Source organism: Balaenoptera physalus (assembly GCF_965194825.1).
Source record: "Balaenoptera physalus genome assembly, chromosome: 4".
In the NCBI taxonomy this organism is placed as follows: Eukaryota; Metazoa; Chordata; class Mammalia; order Artiodactyla; family Balaenopteridae; genus Balaenoptera; species Balaenoptera physalus.
Genome location: NC_138891.1, coordinates 125,639,039 through 125,664,628, shown reverse-complemented (window position 1 = coordinate 125,664,628; position 25,590 = coordinate 125,639,039). Strand labels below are relative to the sequence as shown.

General features: G+C 33.5%; 1 long non-coding RNA gene across 1 annotated transcript in view; it reads left to right on the top strand.

The window, feature by feature from the left end:
- Nucleotides 1-2,596: 2,596 nt before the first annotated feature.
- LOC309660157 overlaps nt 2,597-25,590 on the top strand; it is a 633,532-nt gene continuing 610,538 nt past the window's right edge. The window contains exons 1-3 of the long non-coding RNA XR_014263217.1: nt 2,597-2,679; nt 2,713-7,423; nt 9,723-12,353. This is a non-coding gene — a long non-coding RNA (uncharacterized lncRNA). The remainder of the gene's footprint in view (nt 2,680-2,712; nt 7,424-9,722; nt 12,354-25,590) is intronic.

Sequence of the window (25,590 nt, the reverse complement as noted above, 5' to 3'; positions counted from 1 at the left end):
CAGTTTCCCTGAAAAAGAATTCAGGGTAATGATAGTAAAGATGATCCAAAATCTTGGAAACAGTATGGAGAAAATACAAGAAACGTTTAACAAGGACTTAGAAGAACTAAAGAGCAAACAAACAATGATGAACAACACATAAATGAAATTAAAAATTCTCTAGAAGGAATCAAGCAGAACAACTGAGGAAGAAGAAAGAATAAGTGACCTGGAAGATAAAATACTGGAAAAACTACAGCAGAGCAGAATAAAGAAAAAAGACTGAAAAGAATTGAGAACAGTCTCAGAGATCTCTGAGATAACATTAAATGCACCAACATTCAAATTATAGGGGTCACATAAGAAGAAGAGAAAAAGAAAGGGACTGAGAAAATATTTGAAGAGATTATAGTTGAAAACATCCCTAATATGGGAAAAGAAATAGTTAATCAAGTCCAGGAAGTGCAGAGTCTCATACAGGATAAATCCAAGGAGAAACAGGCCAAGAGGTATATTAATCAAACTATCAAAAATTAAATACAAAGATAAGTATTAAAAGCAGCAAGGGAAAAACAACAAATAACATACAAGGGAATCCCCATAAGGTTAACAGCTGATCTTTCAGCAGAAACTCTGCAAGCCAGAAGGGAGGGGCAGCACATATTTAAAGTGATGAAAGGGAAAAACCTACAACCAAGATTACTCTAGCCAGCAAGGATCTCATTCCGATTTGATGGATAAATTAAAACCTTTATAGAAAAGCAAAATCTAAAAGAATTCAGCACCACCAAACCAGCCTTACAACAAATGCTAAAGGAACTTCTCTAGGAGAAGAACTTCTCTTTTCCTAAGAGAAGGAAAAGACCTACAAAACAAAACCAAAACAATTAAGAAAATGGTAATAGGAACATACATATCGATAACTACTTTAAATGTAAATGGATTAAATGCTCCAACCAAAAGACATAGACTGGCTGAATGGATACAAAAACAAGACGTATGTATATGCTGTCTAAAAGAGACCCACTTCAGAACTAGGGACACATACAAGTGAAAGTGAGGGGATGGGAAAAGATATTCTATGAAAATGGAAATCAAAAGAAAGCTGTAGTAGCAATTCTCATATCAGACAAAATAGATTTTAAAACAAAGACTACTACCTGAGACAAAGAAGAACACTACATAATGATCAAGGGATCAATCCAAGAAGATATAACAATTGTAAATATTTATGCACCCAACATAGAACCACCTCAATACATAAGGCAAATGCTAACAGCCATAATAGGGGAAATCGACAGTAACACAATCAGAGTAGGGGACTTTAACACCCCACGTTCACCAATGGACAGATCATCCAAAATGAAAATAAATAAGGAAACACAAGCTTTAAATGATATATTAAACAAGATGGCCTTAATTAATATTTATAGGACATTCCATATAAAAACAACTGAATACCTTTCTTCTCAAGTGCTCATGGAACATTCTCCAGGATAGATAATAACCTGGGTCACAAATCAATCCTTGGTAAATTTAAGAAAATTGAAATCATATCAAGTATCTTTTCAGACAACAATGTATGAGACTAGATATCAATTATAGGAAAAAATCTGTAAAAAATACAAACACATGGAGGCTAAACCATACATTACTTAATAACCAAGAGATCACTGAAGAAATCAAAGAGGAAATCAAAAAATACCTAGAAACAAATGACAATGAAAACACGACGACCCAAAACCTATGGGATGCAGCAAGAGCAGTTCTAAGAGGGAAGTTTGTAGCAATACAATCGTACTTTAAGAAACAAGAAACACCTCAAATAAAAAATAAATAAATAAACTTACACCCAAAGCAATTAGAGAAAGAAGAACAAAAAAACCCCAAAGTTAGCAGAAGGAAAGAAATCATAAAGATCAGTTCAGAAATAATTGAAAAATAAATGAAGGAAACAAGGGCAAAGATCAAGAAAACGAAAAGCTGGTTATTTGAGAAGATAAAGAAAATTAATAAACCATTAGCCAGACTCATCAAGGATAAAAGGGAGAAGACTCAAATCAATAGAATTAGAAATTAAAAAGGAGAAGTAACAACTGATCCTGCAGAAATACAAAAGATCATGAGAGATTACTACAAGCAACTCTATTCCAATAAAATGGACAACTTGAAGAAATGGACAAATTCTTAGAAAAGAACAACCTTCCAAGACTGAACCAGGAAGAAATAGAAAATATAAACAGACAAATCATAAGCCCTAAAATTGAAGCTTTGATTAAAAATCTTCCAACAAAAAGTCCAGGACCAGATGGCTTCACAGGCAAATTCTATCAAACATTTAGAGAAAAGCTAACACCTATCCTTCTCAAACTCTTCCAAAATATAGCAGAGGGAGGAACACTCACAAACTCATTCTACGAGGCCACCATCACCCGGATAGCAAAACCAGACAAAGATGTCACAAAGAAAGAAAACTACAGGCTAATATCACTGATGAACATAGATGCAAAAATCCTCAACAAAATATTAGCAAACAGAATCCAACAGCACATTAAAAGGATCATACACCATGATCAAGTGGGGTTTATCTAAGAAATGCAAGGATCCTTCAGTATATTCATTCTTAATGGTAAAATATTCAATACTTTTCCCCAAGATAAAGAACAAGACAAAGAAATTTGCTCCTGCCACTTTAACTCAGTATAGAGGTTATAGAGTAGTTAAGTAGGCAAGAAATTGAAGTTATAGACTAGTTAAGTAGGCAAGAAATTGAAGTGAAAGACCTTCAGCTTGGAAAGAAAAAAAGTAAAACTACCTTTATTTGCAGATAACATGATCTTGTATAGAGAAAACCCTAAGAAATACACACACACATGCACACACACAAGTATGATGATTAAGTGAATTCAGCAATGTTGCAAGTTGCAAAATTAAATAAAATAATTAATTGTACTTCTAAATACTAGCAATGAACAATTCAGAAATTAAGAGAGAACTTCCATACAACAAATAAAATACTGAAAAATTAATCTAACAAAGAAATGCAACACTCATGCAGTGAAAACTATAAAACATTAATGAGGGAAATTAGAGAAGACCTGTATAAATAAAAGATATCTTGTGTTCATGGATTGGAAGACAATATCATTAAGATGATTGCAATAATTTCTAAATTGTGCTATAGATTAGACATCATTTCTATAAAATCCTAGCTAGTTTTTTTTTTTTGCAGTAATTGGTAAGCTGACCCTAAAATTCATATAGAAATTCAAGGGATTCAGAATAGCCAAAATAAGCTTGAAGCAGAGGAACAAAGTTAGAATACTCATACTTTCCAATTTTAAAATTTACTACAAAGCTACTGTAAACAAGACAATGTGGTGCTGGCATAAGCATAGACATATTAGACCATTTGAAAAGAATTATTTGTCTATAAGTAAACACAATCATTTATGACCAATTGGTTTTCACCAGGGTGTCAAGACAATAAAGCATGGGAGAAACAGTCTTTTTAACAAATGGTACTGGGACATCTGAATATCTCCATACAAAGAATAAAGTTAGATCTCTATCTTACAGCATTTACAAAAGGTAGATCAAAATGGATCAAAGAACCAAATATAAGTGATAAAATTATAAAAAAAAAGACGTAAACCTTTGTGACCTGGGATTAGGCAACAGTTTCTTGTAAGTGAAATCAGAGTTCAATTAACAAAAGAAAAAAATACATAATTGACAAATCATAAAGATTTCTTTATCAAAATTAAAACCTTTTGTGCTTCAAAGGACACTATCAAAAAACTGAAAAGACAATCTGCATAATGGGAGAATAAATTTGCAAATCATATATCTAATAAAGGTCCCCTATCCAGAATACAAAAGTAATTCTTTCAACTTAACAATAAAAAGACAAATAACCCAGTTTTGTTCTTTTATTGAGTTGAGTTGTAAGAGTTCTTTATATATTTCTGGAGACAATGACTAGTGACCTTGAGCATCTTTTGTGTATATATTAGCCATCTGTATATCTTCTTTGAAGAAATGTCTATTAAAACCCTATAATTAAAAATGGGCAATAGGTTTGAATAAACATTTCTCCAAGGAAGATATCTATATATCTATATATCTGTACCTATATCTATATAACCTATGAGCATGTGGAAAGATACTCAGGATCATTAGTCATTAAGAGAATGCAAACCAGAACCACAAAGAGATACTACTTCATAGTCACTAGAATAGCTGCAATCAAACACTAAGTGTGGACGAGGCTATAGACAAATAGGAATACTCATAAAATGTAAAACGGTCTAACATCTATGGAAAACAACTGGGCAGTTCCTTAGAAACTTAAACATGGAGGCACCATATGGCTCAGAAGTTCTATACTAGTTTGTATACTCCCACAAAAATCAAACCCACAAAAAATCTGTACATGAATGCTCATAGCAGCATTATTCATACTAGCAAAACAGTGAAAACAACATAAATATCTATTAACTGATAGCTGGGTAAACAAAATATAATATAGCATACGATGGAATATTACTCAGCCATAAAAAGGAATAGAATACTGATACACGCTACAATATAGACCAACTGGGAAAACACTATGCTAAGTGAAAGAATGACAGAGGAGCCCCAACCAGGCCTTGTGTCACAGTACAATTGGGTAGAAAGAATGAAGGCCACAATAACAAACCAATGCAGGAGGGGGGGGTGTCTCCTTGACTCAAGAAAATGTGTACATAGTGTTTCACAGATCCAACAACACAACTTCGAGCCATGGAGCCACAAAGATTTGGGACCTTGGGTCACTCTTGTGTCCTAACTGGACAAGACTCCATCTGTTCAAGCAAGGCCCAGCAGTTTCCCAAAGGAGAATGATAGAGTGGTCAGCAGCCTACCTATGTGTGATTTTCTACTTGACCTTGATATTGGAAGAGAAAAAGTGTAGAATAATGCTCCACGTTTGTTGAATAAGAAATGTTCACTACTCTTTGAAGTATTTTGGGCCATTTATAGAAGATCTGTTTACCTATGAAAAAGCTCTCAAACTTTACTGGAAATTTTGCATATTAGACCATTTTGCTATATCTACACATTCTAAATGTAAGCAGGTTGCTACCATATAATAACATCGAGTTAAAAAATCACACATTGTAAATGTCCTTCAAAGATCATACAAGAGAAATGTCTTCTCAAAAGAACTTTTGGAAATGAAATTGTTAGAACATCACGACTATAAATAATACTAGGAGCATCATACACAGCTGTGTTCAGTGGGTTGGAAAGGTGGAGTAGTTTGTCAATTACAGTCCATGTTTACCTCCACTAGTACTGGTTCCCCTGGAGGTTTCTTCTTGTGAGTCTCAGTTTCAGTAAGCCATAACTTCCTGTATTTGCCTGTCTGTCTCTCCAACCCGGGAGATAGCAGTTGGCCCTGTGTCTTCATCTCTCTTATGAATCCAAGAAGAATTGTTGATTTTTCAGTCTGTTTAGCTTTTTACTTGTTGTTAGAATGGAACGGTCACTTCTAAGCTCCTTACATGTGGAAACAGAAACTCCAAGTTCTTGATCTTTTATGAATATTTCTAAGAAGTTATATGAATTGAGTGCTGAGTAAATGCTTTGAGCTTTAGAACTCAAAACTGTATAAAATAATGACCTAGATAAACTATCCCGTGAAAGCTAATCATATACACTTTACTCTGATTGACTTAAAATTTTCTGTCTCTTAGAAATGTTCTTCAGTCACCAACATTGTACTTAACAACTTACAGAGCTGGTCTCTAAATTGTTGCTTAGTGCATGCGCTATGTTGTGATAGACACGTAAAGCAGCTGGAATCTTTAAAACAAATGACACAAAACATGATCCCTCATCTAGAAATTCTGGCAAGTAATTAACTGACTTCTTTGTGGAAATCTCCATCCATCAGCTAGATCTTTTAGAGGCCTTGTTGATAGACAGATAAAATAATTTTTCCAAACTCCCAAGCATCTCAAAATTAAGCTTGAGATAACAAGCATAATTTTTGAGTCAGGAATAAAGAAATAGGACTTTTCTTAAAGATATGCCATAAGAGAAATATGCATATTCATTATGATGTAGCAGAATTCAATTTGCCTCTAAAATAAACAGTTTATCTCAGACAATATGAAATTGCCATATCTGACCACTTTTGACTTATGAAAATGTGTATTTTATGCAAAACCTAAAAAATACATAGGAAAGCTAATGTAAAAATTAAAATATATTTTTCTACTATACCAACAATAAAGTAGTTTCCTGTTAATGCTAGAATCTTCTTAAAATATATTAAATATATTAAAATATATTAACTACTGCATTTTGAGAAATATCATGCACATTAAAAAGAAAAATTGACAAAGTAAAAATAGACTCTTTAAAGTTATGCAATGGCATTTCCATATAGCATTTTGATTCTGGAAGAAAGAGTAGATAGAGATATAATAGTCACCAGATGATGTTAGTGAGATGAAGGCATTCAAAATAAACTCAGACATAAGTAGGTAATCTATGCATAAGATATGGGGGCAGAGTGTATGAATGCAATGGAAATCAGCATAAAGTTTTCTTACAAAGAGTACAAAATTCCACCATATTGTCTCAACACACCATAAGCATTACCAAATTTTTTATGGTATTTCTAATTTTAATGTAGTTTTATCAAGAGAGAAATACACATACATTATTGATTCAGTTACATGAAGTATCTGAAAAGTGCTTCAAAAGTAGATGTAATAATTATTTATTGGCAACATCGGCACAATTTCTTAGTAAAAAGCTTTCTTAGTAAAAAAAAAATGAGCACAACAAGAGTGACAATAAGGTAATCTCCAGCTTGAAACAAAGTGTAAAATATAGAGGTGAATTTAACAAAAGTCAACTCATAATGTGCAAAATCAGGTGGCAAGACAATGAGCAAAAGCCCCTACCTGCCACCCCAGCCCCAAGATTCCCTAATATCACAACATTTGTACTCATGGGAAGCAATGTGGTTAACTGACCATGTTCATTGCTTTTTTATTTAAGAAAAGTGTGCCAAAGCATCTGCCGACTTTCTACAAAATAAGCTGTGTATCTGCTAGAAAGGAGAAACAAAAGTTATGTCTGTAGACCATGATCATATCTTTTTGTTTAAACTAACGTTTGATTTTTTTTTTCAATAGAATATGTTGAAACCTTCACCACCCCTGCCAGTTAGACCCCCAAAGGAGACAAGGGGAATACTTGACCAGTCATTTCTGTTTTGAACAGAATAAGAAGAGGAGAACACCCAACTTCACTCTTTGCTGGAAGCTGCGGATAAAAACCTCTGTTTTTGGCCCCAATTCTCACTATAAGCAAAGCTAGAACTTAGCTTAAGGATGTTATCTGCCTTAAGAAGAGATCCAAGCATTGCCTGACACTGCATTTGGTATGGAATTCTGTATTTGAAATTCTTAATCCCACTTTAGTTCCATCTCAGTTTCATGGTTTCCTGAAATCTCTGATTTATTTTAATTTACTAAGAACAACAAACTTAAGTATGTTCTGGTGCTCAAGGTAAAGCAACCCCTAAGAACTTATTCTTAACTCATGGCATATGAATTAACTTCAACATATCTGTCAACGATTTTAAAGAATATGCAAAATTTATGTGGATGTAATATGTTTGTTTTTCTAGAGAAAAGGCCAATAAAAGGAAAGTTTCAAGATAAAAGGAAAATGTACTTAGGTGGTCAGTGACAGGAAATTTATAAAATAAATGAACAAATATGTAATTGATTGTACTGTTCTCTGTCTGAAGAAAATTTTTGTTACTGTTCTTGAAAGTGGAATCAAACAATGCGTAATTGGTCAGTAGATCTCCAGCAAGTCTAGGAGAAAGCAGACCCTAATTCAAGGACTCAAAAATCTATTTATAAATGGTTGCATAAAGCTCTCTGTTTTATAATACTAGACCGACCACCTAATTTTTGAACTTCTGTGTCAATACTTACCAAAAATTCTTCTGTATGTTCCATTTGATCAAAATAAAATGATGCAAAAAAAGTCATGAAAATACTAATACAATTATAGAAAGTTTAGAATGTGTATAAAACATGTAGACCATATACTATATTTTTACTATATTTTACTACATTTGAACATAGTTATCAGACCTGAAGAACATATGGCCTCTGATGTTGAAAGACTCCTTGTAGATTAATCTACAATTAATTGAATAAAAACTTTTTTATCTACTCTGAAATTTCTCGTGATTCAACAACAGGCATTTACAGGAAATTGTCAGATATCTCTAAGACTCCATAAAATCTTGATTTTATATGTATTCTATATATATAGAGAGAGAGATAAAGTGACAGAATACTAACTTCGGCTGAATGCCCTTGAGTTTTCAGTCATTTGAATCAAAAACAAACAAACAAAAATGTTCCCTGTGGTAGTGGAATTTAGTAACAAATTTAATCACGTGCAGATAGCAAGGTAGAAGTAAAGCTCAAGTAGGCACATGTGAGACAGCAAGCAGAGTATAGTGACTACTACAGTACTACAATAGGATAAGTTTGTGCTGTGTCTGGTGGATGTCATCTTAAAGTACACAAAGTGTTTGAGAAGAAAATAAATTACTGTTTTAATGTGGTTGTGATAGAACATGTATCTCTCTTAGATTTTAAAGAAAAACCTTATCTCTAACCCAGTTTCTAGGATTTCCTCAGAATATTCCTATTGCCCAGATATTGATTACTTCAGTTTGGTTAATATAAAAATTTAATGAACTGAAAATTAAGCGAGCCATTTTAACAATAAATATGCAAATAAAAATCCAACATCAATTTCTTAGGAAACATTTTTAAATTCTTTTTGTTTATCAGTGTCCCACTTTTATTTTCTGTATTTGCTTACATTTGAAGAGGAGGTGCAATAATGACATAAAAATGTCAAATAAGATAAAAATCATGTGGTCAGTAATGGACCCCATTACAACTTTGGCATCAGTTGGAAAAATCAAGTATTTTGTATTCTCCATATGTTTACAATATTGTCTAGTTATTCTTACATGGTGATAGTTGCTAATAGTAACTTTTATATGTATTGAAGTGTAAAATATACCAACTCATGCCAATTTGATACCATTATGTTTAAAATAAATCATAGTAATATTAAGATTATATAATTATTTAATATCAAATAATTTTGCCTGTTTTAATCGTTCAAAACTTATACTTGGGTCCCTAATACATATTTATTTGGGGCACCTGAAAACTGGCTATTTGGAGAGCATTTTTAAAATTTGCATGAATTCCTTCAAAGAAAAAAATAGTTCCTGTGATATTTGGGCTGGAGAAGACTCTTCTGTAAAGCTTCTGAAGGTTAATAAGTTATCAGTCTCTGAGTGGCAGCAAGAGGAAAGAAGTGTTTGTCTTATGGATGGAAAATAAAGTCACACTCTTGGAACATGATCTATTATGAGAAGGGTTAGGAAGATGAAATGTTGGCTATGTCCACCACCTGCTAATTTTCTAGCTACTTCTTTCATTCAAAAGTTGAGTTTCATCTTCTGTTCTGGAGTCAGTAGTAATAAGGTCATCAGCCATGTGAAAGAATGATGATTTTCTGAAATAATAGGTGAATAAATAAAATGTGGGAAGGGAATGAGACCTTAACCTGAACATATTTATTAGGTCATTTTCAACACACTAATCCAAGTCATTAACTCAATTATTCAACAGATACCTGTTGAGATCTAATTATACCGAAGGCTCACGTCCCTTGAGTTTTTAATTTCTAGTGGGTAAGTTCAAGAAAATCCCATTTTGCAATGGCTGGTAAGTTATCTCATAGAGTTTTATTGATTATAATGATAAAAATCGTGATGATAACTGCAAACATTAAAGATAGTGATTTTCTTTCATCCAAAATGTAAAATGAAACAGAAAAGAAAGTGAAAATTTATATCAATTTTATATCATTATTCAAGAAAGGAAATAATTATGAATAACTGATAGATCATTTATAAGAGTAGAAATCTTTAACATCAGCATTCAGAAGCTTTGCAGAGCTCAACATATGTGCTTGGCATGTCCACCCTACATGGTTCAGTATGTAATTTTACAAGTATTTGGGCATAATTTTCTTACTTACCTGGGGGGTCACCTTCTCTGCATTTGTTTCTCTTCCAAGAGTTTTCTCCTATTTTCAACTGATGTGCCAGCCTCAAACACAATTTCTGAGTTCTTATTTTGGATAAGCCAGTTATTAACACCACTTAACTTTCACACCCTATAATTAAAAACAAGTATCTTACCATGTCCTATTACTATAGGCGAACTTTGAAAGACAGAACAATTTTTATTAAAGATTCAGTTAAGAGCTTATGGCTCTCCATTAAGACTATCACTTAGTCAATTTAATGGTGATTTCAAAAATTAAACTTGAAAATTTTCTTCAAAAAATATCTTCTAATATCAAATGTTCTTCAAAATTTGAATATAGAATGACTTTAAGTGAATAGATGTTTGATCCTATTTTTGTACCTAAGTTTCTATCTTTCATGTTCTAGTTCACTGAGAGGGAGTTTAGGAACTTAAACTTGAAACTGTCTCGATTATGACAAGAAAATTGGAAAAAAAATCACCGGAATTCTTGCCACATTAAGCAGCACATTGTTAAAGATAATTATGGCAGGTTGGCTCAGGAACTAGCAGAGTTTGGCTGTAGCATTCTAACAAGAGAAAGAGAAGATATCTCTCACAATGTAAACTTCTGTCAGCAAAGACTTTTAAAATATTTTTTTCTGTATTTGTAAAATCACAGATGCAGAAATACAGAAGCTATGGAGACAGGAAAAAGAGCCAAATATATAATTTTAATCTAGTTTTGGAGATTGAGAACTTCAACATATTTTCATTTGCATTTCACATAATGCCATTCCATCACAGAGAAAGCAGGCAGCACTGACATAAGAGCTTCACATCACATCACACATAGGAGTGGAAAATTTGAAAGCCATTGAGCACTGAATTTCCCCATTGTACTGCAATTACACCTGTGCTACCTAGCTGTGCACAGAGCCCCACGAAATACAATGTTCCAGAACGTCAAAATGTCTCATTTCTTGCCTTTGATGCAGAGGCCTAATTGTGCTGGATCTGGCTCTTGTGTTGGGCTATGTTTCAGTTACAAGCATAAAGCAGAAGGTCTAATGATTTTTAATTTAACCGAAGATGCAGTTGTAAACATTCAGCTTTGTACCATTCTTTAAATAATGCTTTTGGTTACTTATAAAGAAAAATATGGGAGTTGCTGTGATATAAAAATAATACTTAAATCATGAGAATGTTTTAACAGAGCTATTGATCTGTAGTCATCTGTATAGCAAAGTTATACATACATATATTCCTTTTCATATTCTTTTCCATTATCACAAGATATTGACTCTAGTTCCCTATGCTATACAGTAGGACCTTGTTGTTTATCCATCCTATTTATACTAGTCTGCATCTGCTAATCCCAAGCTCCCAAATGTTTCTATATTTAAATAAAAATGTTTAAAAGTTTAGAACTTTGTGAATTATTAAAAGGCAGGTACACTTTTAACAACTACTAGGTCAGAAAATAGAAATTCTGCATATACATTCCACTAACCCCTTCCAATCACATGCTGGCTTTTATAATAAACACTCTAACGCTCTTTAAAATAACTTTATTATTCCATAGTTTTGTTTCTTTTCAATTTTTTTAAAATCCATGTGTTCCTCCTTGATCTCTTTTATTGTTTAATTTGCTACCTATTTGTCTAAAAAGCCAGATAATTTTTTCTGAAGTTTCCTACAATCCAGGTTTTGCTGGTTGGATCACGATGTTGTAATTTAGTATGTGTCTCTGTCGTTTGTAATTTTTGTTAATTGATAATGGGATCCCTTGTGTAATTAGATTTAGGGTGAATGTTTTGGCAAGTCTACTTCATAGATAATATGTTTACTTCAGTTAGGAAGAATATAATATTTGATTGTCTCTCATGTTGTGATATTAACAGCCATGAATTTTCAGTTAATTCCCTAGGGATTGCAAAATGAATTTGTTCTCATTCTAAAATATCTTCTTCACAAAACTAGAATATATTTAAAAAGATATATTTCATTTCATCCATGTCTTAGCTACCTAGTGACATAGTTAATATAAGAAAGGCAGAATAGATTCTCTCCCTTCTTTACCAACAGTTAAAGAGTTGATTTTCTAGAATCCTCAAAAGATAAGCAATTAGTTTTTTTTTTTAAGTATTATTTTAAACTGGTGAACTTAAGTATATTTGATGTGGTTTGATATATTGTACTTATTATCCTCATTGATGTTAAAAATTTGTCCACCTTTGGCCATTCTACATCTGAACTGGAAGCAGGCAACTCACCCATTTATTTCTTTTGGTGGGAAATAGGATTCCAGGACCTCAATCTGGATACTAGGAGTGGTCATTGTTTTTAGAAATATGAATATAAATCCCCAGGAATTCTTACTGACTGATTTTTTCCTTTTTTAATCTCAAGATAATTGTCTTGAATTATAATTTTTGATATTTATTTTATTCTCTTGCTTTGGTGTTCCTTAGCAAACTTATTTTACGTAAGCTGTATCTTCTTTTACTAGTTTCTATATTTATCACATTCTCTTGATCCATTTGCATCCTTTTCTTCATTTCTTTTGGATTAACTTTTTACGTTACTTCTCAGAAGGCATTATCTGTTTTGTTTGTTTGCCCTGTCTTTATTCTGATCTTCTTATTTTGTCTTCAGTTAGGAAATATGTTTTAATTTTATTGTTTCTGAGTTTTATCCCCTCACTTCTCAGCTATAAAGTTATGTCTATCATATATGTATTATTTGTATAATTCTTTTAGCACATTTTAAAATGCTATAGTTTTTATTTTTTTGTGGGTGTTTCTTTCTAACATGCTTTTTTTGTCTCTAGGAGTTATTCTAAGGCAACCAGTATTTTTAATATTATTTTTAAAATGAGAAAAGTCGTTCAAGATTGCTTTATAGCTCAAGATATCCCTTTAGTTCAAAAGAATGGCATCTTGCTTTCTGAATTCTCCTATATTCCTTTTATACTTTTATCTGGACTTTATTCTTTTTCTATTTTCCTTTTTATGCTCAATTTAGACTTATTCTAAGAAGTTTATCCTGTGTAGGGCTTTGTCCTGGAAGGGGGCTTGGCTGCCTAGTTTTGAGAGTTCAGAGGGCTTAGACTTCCCAGCCCTTTTAGATCTCAATATGGAGCTATTTTTTCACTTAACATTATGGTGAGTTGAGCCCCACTCCTGTTTCAGATGATCTCAAATTGACCTGTTGAGTTTTCAAGAAAGTGTGGCCCTTTTGAATTTCACAGGTATGTAAGGCATACCCTTGCTTACTTCTACCCTCTGCAGAGTGCTAATACTACTCAGATCATGTGGCAACCAATGGTTTGTCCACATTCACTCATATCTAAGGATCATCTACTTTTATTGCACATGTTGTTCAGGAATTTTTAGTTTTACTACCTAAATTGCACTTTCAGTGATTCAGGGAGAAAGGGTGGTAGGTTTGGGGAATACTTAAATGTATTTCTCCATACATTCTCCTAGAATCCTTCTCCAACCATTTTTGACTATAGAAATCTCACCTATAAATCATTCACATTAGTTATTCATTTACAGCAAGAAGCTGATGACCACAATATAAACACCCTGAAATACACAACATAAGCCAAAGATATAGATCTTATTTTTCATTAGCTTGAAGGAAATATCAATTTATTTATTTAACATAGGATAATCCATGTAGACTGATTTGTAAGTCAAAGTTAACTATATAAATGCTAAATGAATTATTTACTTTGTCCTACATGGACACAAGTAATAGAATAAAGAATATTTTTTTATCCAACCTATGTTAGCCTATTTGGGTGACTTGATTACAAAATTAGATGAGGTTGTTAGAGGATATATAAAGAGTGTGTTCATTCATAAATACACCAAACATATGTTGAATCTTTACTCTGAGTTAGACACTTTCAAAGTGACTATATTGGTGTGCTTCTTTATATCAGTATCTGTAATCCTCATTATCAGGATAAAACATAATATATGTTAAAGATCAGTTATATGACTTGTTCTATGTTAGGAAATTTTGTATATCTTTTTTTTTTTATTTAAAAAAATTTTTTTTACGTCTATTGAATTTGTTACAATATTGCTTCTGTTTTATGTTTTGTTTTTTGTGAGGCACTTGGGATCTTAGCTCCCTGACCAGGGATTGAACCCACAACCCCTTTATTGGAAGGTGAAGTCTTAACCACTGGACCACCAGGGAAGTCCCTGTATATCTTTTAAATTTAATATTTACAGCAGTTCAATAGAGATGCAGTATTATTCACTATCTAATTTAAGGAAACCGAAGCTCAGGAAGTTAATGAAACTTACTGGCTGGGAGAATACAGACAGGATTTGAACCCAGGATTTCTAGTAACAATGTGCATGTACATCCTTAAAACTAAGTCTCTCATGCTGAAGTATAGCTTTGCTTTCTCTGCCTTTATTTTATCATAGTGATTATCATTAATTCTTCAGACAATGAATGCTACCTGTGAACAGTGTTAGTTAGCTATTCCTATGATAATGTAATATAACAAGCAATCCAAATATCTCAGTGGCTATTAACAAAACACATTCACTTTTTGTTGTCCAGGGGTAACTCTCATCCATGCTTCATGGTGAGTTCTTTACCAGAAATAAGTTTCTTGTTTCAAAGTCTGGTTGAAGAATTTGAGGCTACCTGGGCATAATCTTCTCACTTAGTGTAAGAGAGGAAGCTATCCATGAGAGCATTTGTAAAGTCTTTTGTTAGAAATAGTATGCCTATATACACTTGCATTCTTTAACCAAAATAATTAGCATGACTAAGCCCTAAGTCAATGGCACAAGAACAGAAGAATTAATTGAGAGATAAGTACAATAAATCACATGCAATGAGACTGTATTCAAATCCCAGCTGTTATTCCATAGTCACATGACCTTGGGCAAGCTATTTAACACCTCTGAACCTCAGTTCCCTCATTTATTAAGAAAGAAAGAAAAAGAAAGAAAGAAAGAAAGGAAAGTTGATTCTTTTCCACTGTATGAGTTTGTTATGAGAATTTAATATGAGGACAAATTTAAATGAATTGTCGTTGTTCCTAGTGGAAGCTAAATATTTAATAAATATATGTGCTAGGACTCACAGGATAATATATATATATATATATATATATATATATATATAGGAAATATATAATATAATTTACATGATATAGATTACATATTAAATGTAATATAAATAAATGCATATTATATAATTTAACATATTATATATGCATATATTTTTAAAAATATATAAAATACATTCTATTTGGATATGTATACCCACCCCACCCTGACATTGTCCATTCCATCCTGTTGTGGAACGAGTTTATACTCCTTAGAGAAAAACTGGAACAGGTTCTATGAAACTTTTTGGTTTTCTGTAGTTACAAAAAAAAGAGGCCCTCCTCTAGTCACTGTAATATTTTTTTTAAAAATCCCTTATATCAGGGATTGATATATCTAGAATACAAAGAGTGAGGAGGGAATTGTAGATTATGTCTGGGAAGCAGTGGAAGGAGAGATAATATAGGGGTTCATAACAAAGTTGAACTCCACTCTAGGTGATATGGCAATCTATATGAGAGTTTTTTTCAGTAAAAGAGTCACTCTATCTGACTTTGGGTTTTATAGCATCACTCTAACTGCAGTTTTGGGAATACAGAGTAGAAAGTCAATTTATGAGTCTTTTGAAATAATACAACTCAGAGATTGAGGTACTTAGACCACTTAGTTGTGGAAATGATGTAGAATGGTTAGAATTTTGATATATTTCTAACACAGGCTACAGGAAATTCTGATAAATTGGACATGTGGTATGAAAGAGAGCAAAAGAGCAAAGATGACTCCAAGTTAGGGGCTGAGCAAACGCAAGAATGACATTTATAAACATGAGGAAGCCTCGGGAGGAGCAAGTTCAGCAAGGGAAGGGAATAAATTATTTTGGATATGTAGTATGCTTATTAGATATCCAAGCAGAGGTGTTGAGTAGATTGTTGGAAACATAAATCTGTGGTTCAATTTGAGATGTTGGGACTGGAAGCACAAGTATGGGAAGTGTCGACATATAGATTTCATTGAAAGAAACTGGGCTATAAAAGATTTAAATGCATGTATTGAAAAAAGGAAGAGGGTCAAGAACCGTAATTGGGACTCTCCAACAGGTAGAATTTGGGAATATGAGGAAGAATGAACAAAAGCAATAGAAAAAGAATTGGCAGCAGTCTTGTCACAGGAGACACATGAGAGAGGTTATCTAAGGAGTCAAGTGAAGAAAAAATATTTTAAGAAGGCTTCCGATTAGCTGTGACAGATGAAGCAAGAAGAAAGCTGAGAATTGACCACAAATTTTGACAATGAAAATGTAGCAAATGATCTTGACGGAAACAGTTTCAAGGGAGATGAGACTGTGGAAACTTGATGATAAAAACCAATAGTGAATGAGCGGGAGAATGGAGATAGAATACAGAAAACTCTCTTGAAGATTTGACTGGAAAATAGTGAAAAGAAAGGTCACCATCAGGAAGGTGAATAAGTAGAAAACATTAACACATGTGCACACTAATGGAAAAGTTCCAGTAAAGATGGAGAATTTGATAACACAGAAAACAAGAAGAAACAATTACAGATGTGGAGTCCTTATGTGAATAGGATGGAATAAATCCAGGTCATAAAGAAAGAGCTTACATATATGCAGATGCAGGTAAGCTGGTAACATTTGATGTGAAATTTCTCTGATGGCTCCTATTAAGCAAGCTCATCAACTGAGTGAAGAGGGTGAGGAGGAGGTGGGACTTTAAAGAGAGAATAAAAGATGTGAAATTGTTTAGGAAGGTGCAGACTAAATTAACTAAAAAAAAAAAAAAAGTCAGGTTTGTAAGGCAAGACTAAGAGCTCATCATTGTGTGTTTTCTCCTGTCATACTCAACACAGGTAAAAGTAGAGAGTAGGTAGGATACTGTATTTCAACAACATTGTGTTTTTGCCTAGAGAATGAAACAGGGAGAGAATCACAAAGAAGGAAAAAATATGTAAGAGGAGTGGTGTTAATGACTGCTTATAGGATCAAAGTTGGGTAAGAAGAGAAGAAAAGAAGAGAAGAAGAGAAGAAAAAAATTCATTGCAGCTCTATTTACAATAGCCAGGACATGGGCTCAACCGAAGTGTCCATCAACAGATGAATGGATAAAGAAGATGTGGCACATATATACAATGGAATATTACTCAGACATAAAAAGGAATGAAACTGAGTTATTTGTAGTGAGGTGGATGGACCTAGAGACTGTCATACAGAGTGAAGTAAGTCAGAAAGAGAAAAACAAATACCGTATGCGAACACATATATATGGAATCTAAAAAAAAAAAAAAAAATGGTCATGAAGAACCTAGGGGCAAGATGGGAATAAAGATGCAGACCTACTAGAGAATGGACTTGAGGATACGGGGAGGGGGAAGGGTAAGCTGGGACAAAGTGAGAGAGTGGCACGGACATATATACACTACCAAACGTAAAATAGATAGCTAGTGGGAAGCAGCTGCATAGCGCAGGGAGATCAGCTCGGTGCTTTGTGACCACCTAGAGGGGTGGGATAGGGAGGGTGGGAGAGAGGGAGATGCAAGAGGGAATAGATATGGGGACATATGTATATGTATAACTGATTCACTTTGTTATAAAGCAGAAACTAACACATCATTGTAAGCAATTATACTCCAATAAAGATGTTAAAAAAAAAAAAAGAAAGAAAGAAACAAAGGAAGAGAAATGAGGCTGATGGGCAGTCCTGGGAACCAGCCCAAACACTAACCCAATGGTGCAGGCTCCAGCTACTCATCAGAAAACTTACGAAAGAAAGAAAGGAGGCCCTCGGAGACACTAAGGATGGTGGTGGTAGATTGTGAGCCAGACCAGAGATGCCCAGTGAAGATCCCCATTCAACAATCTTTGTTGAATTTCATTGCTATTTAATAGTGTATCCACGCAGACCCTGGTGTCTGGGATATTGGCAATATTAATATTATCTTTATTAATAAAAACAAAAAGCTAGCCTTTAAAAAATATATATGTATAGTGTTGATATTCAACTAGTAATATCACAAAAAGGTTATATATGTGATTTAATTATATTAGGCTTTCAATTTTAGAGGATCAAGATGCCTTATTTTAGTGTTTAGTGATTTAAAACCACAAGCTCCTACATTTGCTAAATTTATCTTCAACATTCTGTGGAATGCATGATAGAATGTATTTGAGTATGATTACACAGTGGGTTATCATTTTTATGGTTTTAATGATAGCCTGTATAATGATCAGGACCAAAAGAGACATTTAGAGATTTCATCTTATGTACTATGGGAAACTAATGTGCAGAAAGTGAAAAAATCACCGTGCTCAATGATTGCTTTGAAAAGCTATTCATTATTGGGCATAGCATAACTTTCAAGTAAGAATGGTTGATTTGCTTTAAGATCCTCTATGTAAAAATAAGATATGACTTAAATGATTCTCCTTTTCTCTTTCTAATGCACACATTGCTTCTCTTAAGCCCAATGAAAGTTATTTAAGCTGTCACTCTCATCATTAACATTTGACAGGTGTCTACCATGTGAGACAGATATTTATTCCACTGAAGTCCCCATGGTGCTTTCTGGTATATAGGTGTTTTATTGCAGTATTGAAAATGTTAGACAATCTAACCTGGAAAGTGAATTTATTTAAGAACCCTACAGTGATTGTTCCAGTACTCAACACTTTGCTCCTTAAACAAGATATCTGAGGAATTCTGCTCTGGTATTTTCCACTCTGTAATTCTCCCACTGATATGGGCATTAGCAACCAATGCTAAGACCCTCTTGCTAAAATGGTTTTAAAATAGTAAATATAGCAAAATATGATTTTATCTTCTAGGGCTGGACTATGTGTCCTTACTCCTGAGTTTCCACTTTCTTAAACTTATAGCATAGCTGTCTAGTAACTTTTACATTCCAAGTTCTGGACCCATAATTTTCAGTTTATTCCGCTCACCAATTCCTACAAACTAAAGTGATTAAAAACAAAATATGCCATGGCTTATGACCTCAAAGTACTTGATATGCAGGGAGAAAAGAGTTAAACAAAAGTGGCATGTATTCAAGATACAGAGTAATTTTAAAAAATAAAAATAATTTCTATTCAGTAGAAAGGAAAATTTTAACTACTGCCTGGCTAGGTAATAGCCAGTAAATCAAGTAAGACTTCCTATCAAAATGGCTTTCAGCAAAACAGATGAAAGTGGAAAGTTCCCTAATATGGCATTGCTGGGAGAGTAAGAAGACTTATGGAAATTGTTAGGTTTCTTTCTTTTATTTGAAAGGGTAAAATGTTAAACAAGTGGCCTATATAAAATTTGGTAAGTATATTTCAATACCAGAAACAACCACTGCAATAGTATACTAAGAGATATAATCAAAAGTCAACAAACAAATTAAAATGGAATTTGAAAAATTCAAATAACCCAAAATACCTCACTGTCCCAGGTGTCCACAAAGAAAAATAAAAGAATGTTGGCAAGAAATTTTTGATAGAATTAATCATTCAAATGTGATCAGATTTTCTCTAAGTATTGGTGCATATACTGAGGGTTCCTGTTATGAGCTGAATGTTCAAGTCCCACCCCTCTCCCACAGATTCACATGTTGAAGTCTTAACCCCCAATTTTTCTCCAGAAAGTCATATACATTTATTTTAAAGAATTGGCTCATGCAGTTGTAGAGGTGGAAATGTCCAAAATTTTCAGGGCAGGCCACAGGGCTAAAAACGCTGGAAAGAATTGCTGTAGTCTTGAATCTAAAGACAGTCTGGAGGCAGATTTTATTCCTTCTTGGGGGACCTCAATATTTTCTAGTAAGGTCTGAAACTAATAATAGACATTATGGAGGTTAATTTGCTTTACTAAAAGTCTACTGTTTTAAATGTTAATCACATCTAAAAAATTAGCGTCACAGCAGCATCTAGACTGGTGCTTTAGCAAACAAATGGACACAATAGCCTAGCCAAGTTGAAATATAAAATTAACCACTATAGTGAGAAATACTTTTAGACTTTTTTTTTTTAATTTAAATGTTAGATTCTGCATTTTTGGTGTCAGTGTAATTGGGTTTAGTTCCATATATAATAATGTATGATTATGGGCTGTGACAGCATTGAAATGTCTTTGACCAAATCATATATATTGCTCTTTGATTAATGTATAACCTATATTTGATGTTGGGGTTAAATGTAAATGAATAGCACTTGTTTAAAGCTCATGAGCAGATAATATAGACAAAGAGCATATTTGATTTAAAATATGCTCTGTTGCTACCTGTACAAGAAGGTATTTGAGCCAGTATCCTTCTGAAAGTTAAGGTATCTTTATCTGACATGTACTCTTCATTGGAAAATTCCATAGTTCCCTACAAATGGCAATACTTGTTACTGTTCATTCATCACTGAGGGAACTGAACACTTAGATAAAAGTTATTAAGGATGTATAACCAATTAATGATATCTGTGTGCTATTTTCCATAAACCTGAAGCCAGATTCAATTCCAGAGTTCGTTGTGAAAACAATATTTCAATCAGATGGTTTGGGGAAATATCATCCAAAAATATAAGAAACCACATATTTTTTCTTTTTTTTTTTTGGTGTTTTTTCTGTTGCTTTTTTTAAATATTTTTTTATTTTTTATACAGCAGGTTCTTATCAGTTATCTATCTTATACATATCAGTGTATATCTGTCAATCCCAATCTCCCAATTCATCCCATTACCCTGTCCCTGCTTTCCTCCCTTGGTGTCCATATGTTTGTTCTCTACATCTGTGTCTCTATTTCTGCCTTGCAAACCGGTTCACCTGTTCCATTTTTTTAGATTCCACATATATGTGTTAATATACAATATTTGTTTTTCTCTTTCTGACTTACTTCACTTGGTATGACAGTCTCTAGGTCCATCCACGTCTCTACAAATGACCCAATTTCATTCCTTTTTATGGCTGAGTAATATTCCATTGTATATATGTACCACTTCTTCTTTATCCATTCATCTGTCAATGGGCATTTAAGTTGCTTCCATGACTTGGCTATTGCAAATAGTGCTGCAATGAATATTGGGGTGCATGTGTCTTTTTGAATTATGGTTTTCTCTGGGTATATGCTCAGTAGTGGGATTGCTGGGTCATATGGTCAACTAATCTATGACAAAGGAGGCAAGGATATACAATGGAGAAAAGACAGCCTCTTCAATAAATGGTGCTGGGAAAACTGGACAGTTACATGTAAAAGAATGAAATTAGAACATTCTCTAACACCATACACAAAAATAAAATCAAAACGGATTAAAGACCTAAATATAAGACCAGACACTATAAAACCCTTAGAGGAAACATAGGAAGAACACTCTTTGACATAAATTAAATCACAGCAAGATCTTTTATGACCCACCTCCTAGAGTAATGGAAATAAAAACTAAAATAAACAAATGGGACCTAATGAAATTTAAAAGCTTTTGCACAACAAAGGAAACGATAAACAAGACGGAAAGACAATCCTCAGAATGGGAGAAAATATTTGCAAATGAATTAACCGAAAAACGATTAATCTCCAAAATATATAAACAGCTCATGCAGCTCAACATTAAAAAAAAAAACAACCCAATCAAAAAATGGGCATGGGGCTTCCCTGGTGGCACAGTGGTTGAGAATCTGCCTGCTAATGCAGGGGACACGGGTTCGAGCCCTGGTCTGGGAAGATCCCACATGCCGCGGAGCAACTAGGCCCGTGAGCCACAACTACTGAGCCTGCGCGTCTGGAGCCTATGCTCCACAACAAGAGAGGCTACGATAGTGAGAGACCCGCGCACCGCGATGAAGAGTGGCCCCCGCTTGCCGCAACTAGAGAAAGCCCTCGCACAGAAACGAAGACCCAACACAGCCATAAATAAATAAATAAATAAATAAATAAATAAATAAATAATGGGCAGAAGACCTAAATAGACATCTTTCCAAAGAAGACATACAGATGGCCAAGAGGCATATGAAAAGCTGCTTAATGTCACTAATTATTAGAGAAATGCAAATCAAAATTACAATGAGGTATCACCTCACACCAGTTAGAATGGGCATCATCAGAAAATCTACAAACAACAAATGCTGGAGAGGGTGTGGAGAAAAGGGAACCCTCTTGCACTGTTGGTGGGAATGTAAATTGATACAGCCACTATGGAGAACTGTATGGAGGTTCCTTAAAAATCTAAAAAGAAAAAAACTAAACACATTTTTAATGAAATGTATGAGACATATCATTATAGCTATTCTCTTTTTATACTCTAGACTTTAATGTCTATACATTGAGATCCTGTAAGAAAGGTCATGAAGACATGAAAGCACAAATCCTGTGTGTTCTAGAGTATTGAAAGCCAATCTTTTAGTTTTTTATTCTCTCTCATTTCTAAATTGCTTTTCCTGTTTGTTGTTTCCACTTATATTTGTGGAAACAATGTCCTTGTATACCGTTTACTCAGTGGATGTTTATCACTGTGTACAATAACTTGAGAATTATTGTACTGTTAAATGGCTGTTCTGTAGTTTTGCTTTTAATTGAGTTGCAGACATTAAGCCTATGAAAGCAATAATATTTCCATTACATTCCATGAATGTGTTCTAAATGAGAAAAGTAAGAACTTGGTATACAAATCTGAAAATGAAAAATAAGATTATTTGTAAGAGATAAATATGTGTATGCATATACACACACATGTGTGTGTGTGAGTATATGCATGCACATATATTTAAATAACTACAATTTTGGTATTTTACACTGTGATGGCTCTTAAAATTTATGTGACAATTAAGAGTTCTTAGAGGCTAGATTAGAACTTCCTTTATATATATATTTTATTCTTGCTAATGTTATGAAGAATCATCAATAGTAAGATCTATTATATACATTTTTGTAAAACTTATAATTTGCTTCCTGAACTTATCCCTCAATATTTTAAATACACTTAAATACATGAAAAAAAAGATTGGGTTGCAACTCTTATTCTAGCTTCTGATGTAGCAGTTGCTTCTGAATAGACTGTCCAAGTTTGCACTAGTTCATATTACAAGGTTTCACTTAGACCTACCTAGGCCTTTTGCCTTTATTTCCTACCAAGGGACTTTTTTTTTTTTTCCATTTTATTTTATTTATTTTTTATACAGCAGGTTCTTATTAGTTATCTATTTTATACATATCAGTGTATAAATGTCAACCCCAATCTCCCAACCCATCCCACCACTACAACGCCCACATGCCACTTTCCCCCTTGGTGTCCATATGTTTGTTCTCTACAACTGTGTCTCTATTTCTACCTTGCAAACTGGTTCATCTGTACCATTTTTCTAGATTCCACATATACGTATTAATATACGATATTTGTTTTTCTCTTTCTGACTTGCTTCACTTGGTATGACAGTCTCTAGGTCCATCCACGTTTCTACTAATGACCCAATTTTGTTCCTTTTTATGTCTGAGTAATATTCCATTGTATATATGTACCACTTCTTCTTTATCCATTCATCTGTCGATGGGCATTTAGGTGGCTTCCATGACCTGGCTATTGTAAATAGTGCTACAATGAACATTGGGCTGCATGTGTCTTTTTGAATTATGGTTTTCTCTGGGTATATGCCCAGTAGTGGGATTGCTGGGTCATATGGTAATTTTATTTTTAATTTTTAAAGGAACCTCCATACTGTTCTCCATAGTAGCTGTATCAATTTACATTCCCACCAACAGTGCAAGAGGGTTCCCTTTTCTCCACACCCTCTCCAGCATTTGTTGTTTGTAGATTTTCTGATGATGCCCATTCTAACTGGTGTGAGGTGATACCTCATTGTAGTTTTGATTTGCATTTCTCTAATAATTAGTGACATTGAGCAGCTTTTCATATGCCTCTTGGCCATTTGTATGTCTTCTTTGGAGATATGTCTATTTTGATCTTCTGACCATTTTTTGACTGGGTTGTTTGTTTTTTTAATGTTGAGCTGCATGAGCTGTTTATATATTTGGAGATTAATCCTTTGTTCATTGGTTCGTTTGCAATTATTTTTTCCCATTCTGAGGGTTGTCTTTCCATCTTGTTTATAGTTTCCTTTACTGTGCAAAAGCTTTTAAGTTTCATTAGGTCCCATTTGTTTATTTTAGTTTTTATTTCCTTTACTCTTGGAGATAGGTCAAAAAAGATCTTGCTGTGATTTATGTCAAAGAGTGTTCTTCCTATGTTTTCCTCTAGGAGTTTTATAGTGTCTGGTCTTACATTTAGGTCTTTAATCCGTTTTGAGTTTATTTTTGTGTATGGGGTTAGAGAGTGTTCTAATTTCATTCTTTTACATGTAGTGTCCAGTTTTCCCAGTACCACTTATTGAAGAGGCCGTCTTTTCTCCATTGTATATCCCTGCCTCCTTTGTCATAGATTAGTTGACCATAGGTGTGTTGGTTTATCTCTGGGTTTTCTATCCTGTTCTATTGATCTATATTTCTGTTTTTGTGCCAGTACCACATTGTCTTGATTACTGTAGCTTTGTAGTATAGTATGATGTCAGGGAGTCTGATTCCTCCAGCTCCTTTTTTTCCCTCAAGATTGTTTTGGATATTCAGGGTCTTTTGTGTCTCCATACAAATGTTAAGATTTTTTGTTCTAGTTCTGTAAAAAATGCCATTGGTAATTTGATAAGGATTGCATTGAATCTGTAGATTGCTTTGGGTAGTATAGTCATTTTCACAATATTTATTCTTCCAACCAAAGAACATGATATATCTTTCCATCTGTTTGTGTCATCTTTGATTTCTTTCAGCAGTGTCTTATAGTTTTCTGAGTACAGGTCTTTTACCTCCTTAGGTAGGTTTAATCCTAGGTATTTTATTCTTTTTGATGCACTGGTGAATGGAGTTATTCCTTAATTTCTCTTTTTGATCTTTTATTGTTAGTGTATAGGAATGCATGAGATTTCTGTGTATTAATTTTGTATCCTGCTACTTTACCAAATTCATTGATTAACTCTAGTATTTTTCTGGTGACATCTTTAGGCTTCTCTCTATATAGTATCATGTCATCTGCAAACAGTGAAAGTTTTACTTCTTTTCCAATTTTTATTACTATTATTTCTTTTTCCTCTCTGATTGCCGTGGCTAAGACTTCCAAAACTATGTTGAATAATAGTGGTGAGAGTGGACATCCTTGTCTTCTTCCTGATCTTTGAGGAAATGCTCTCCGTTTTTCACCATTGGGAATGATGTTTGCTGTGAGTTTGTTGTATATGGCCTTTATTATGTTGAGGTAGGTTCTCTCTATTCCCACTTTCTGGAGGGTTTTTATCCTAAATATGTGTGCATGTTTTATTCTCAATTTGTTAATATGTTTGTATCACATTGATTGATTTGCA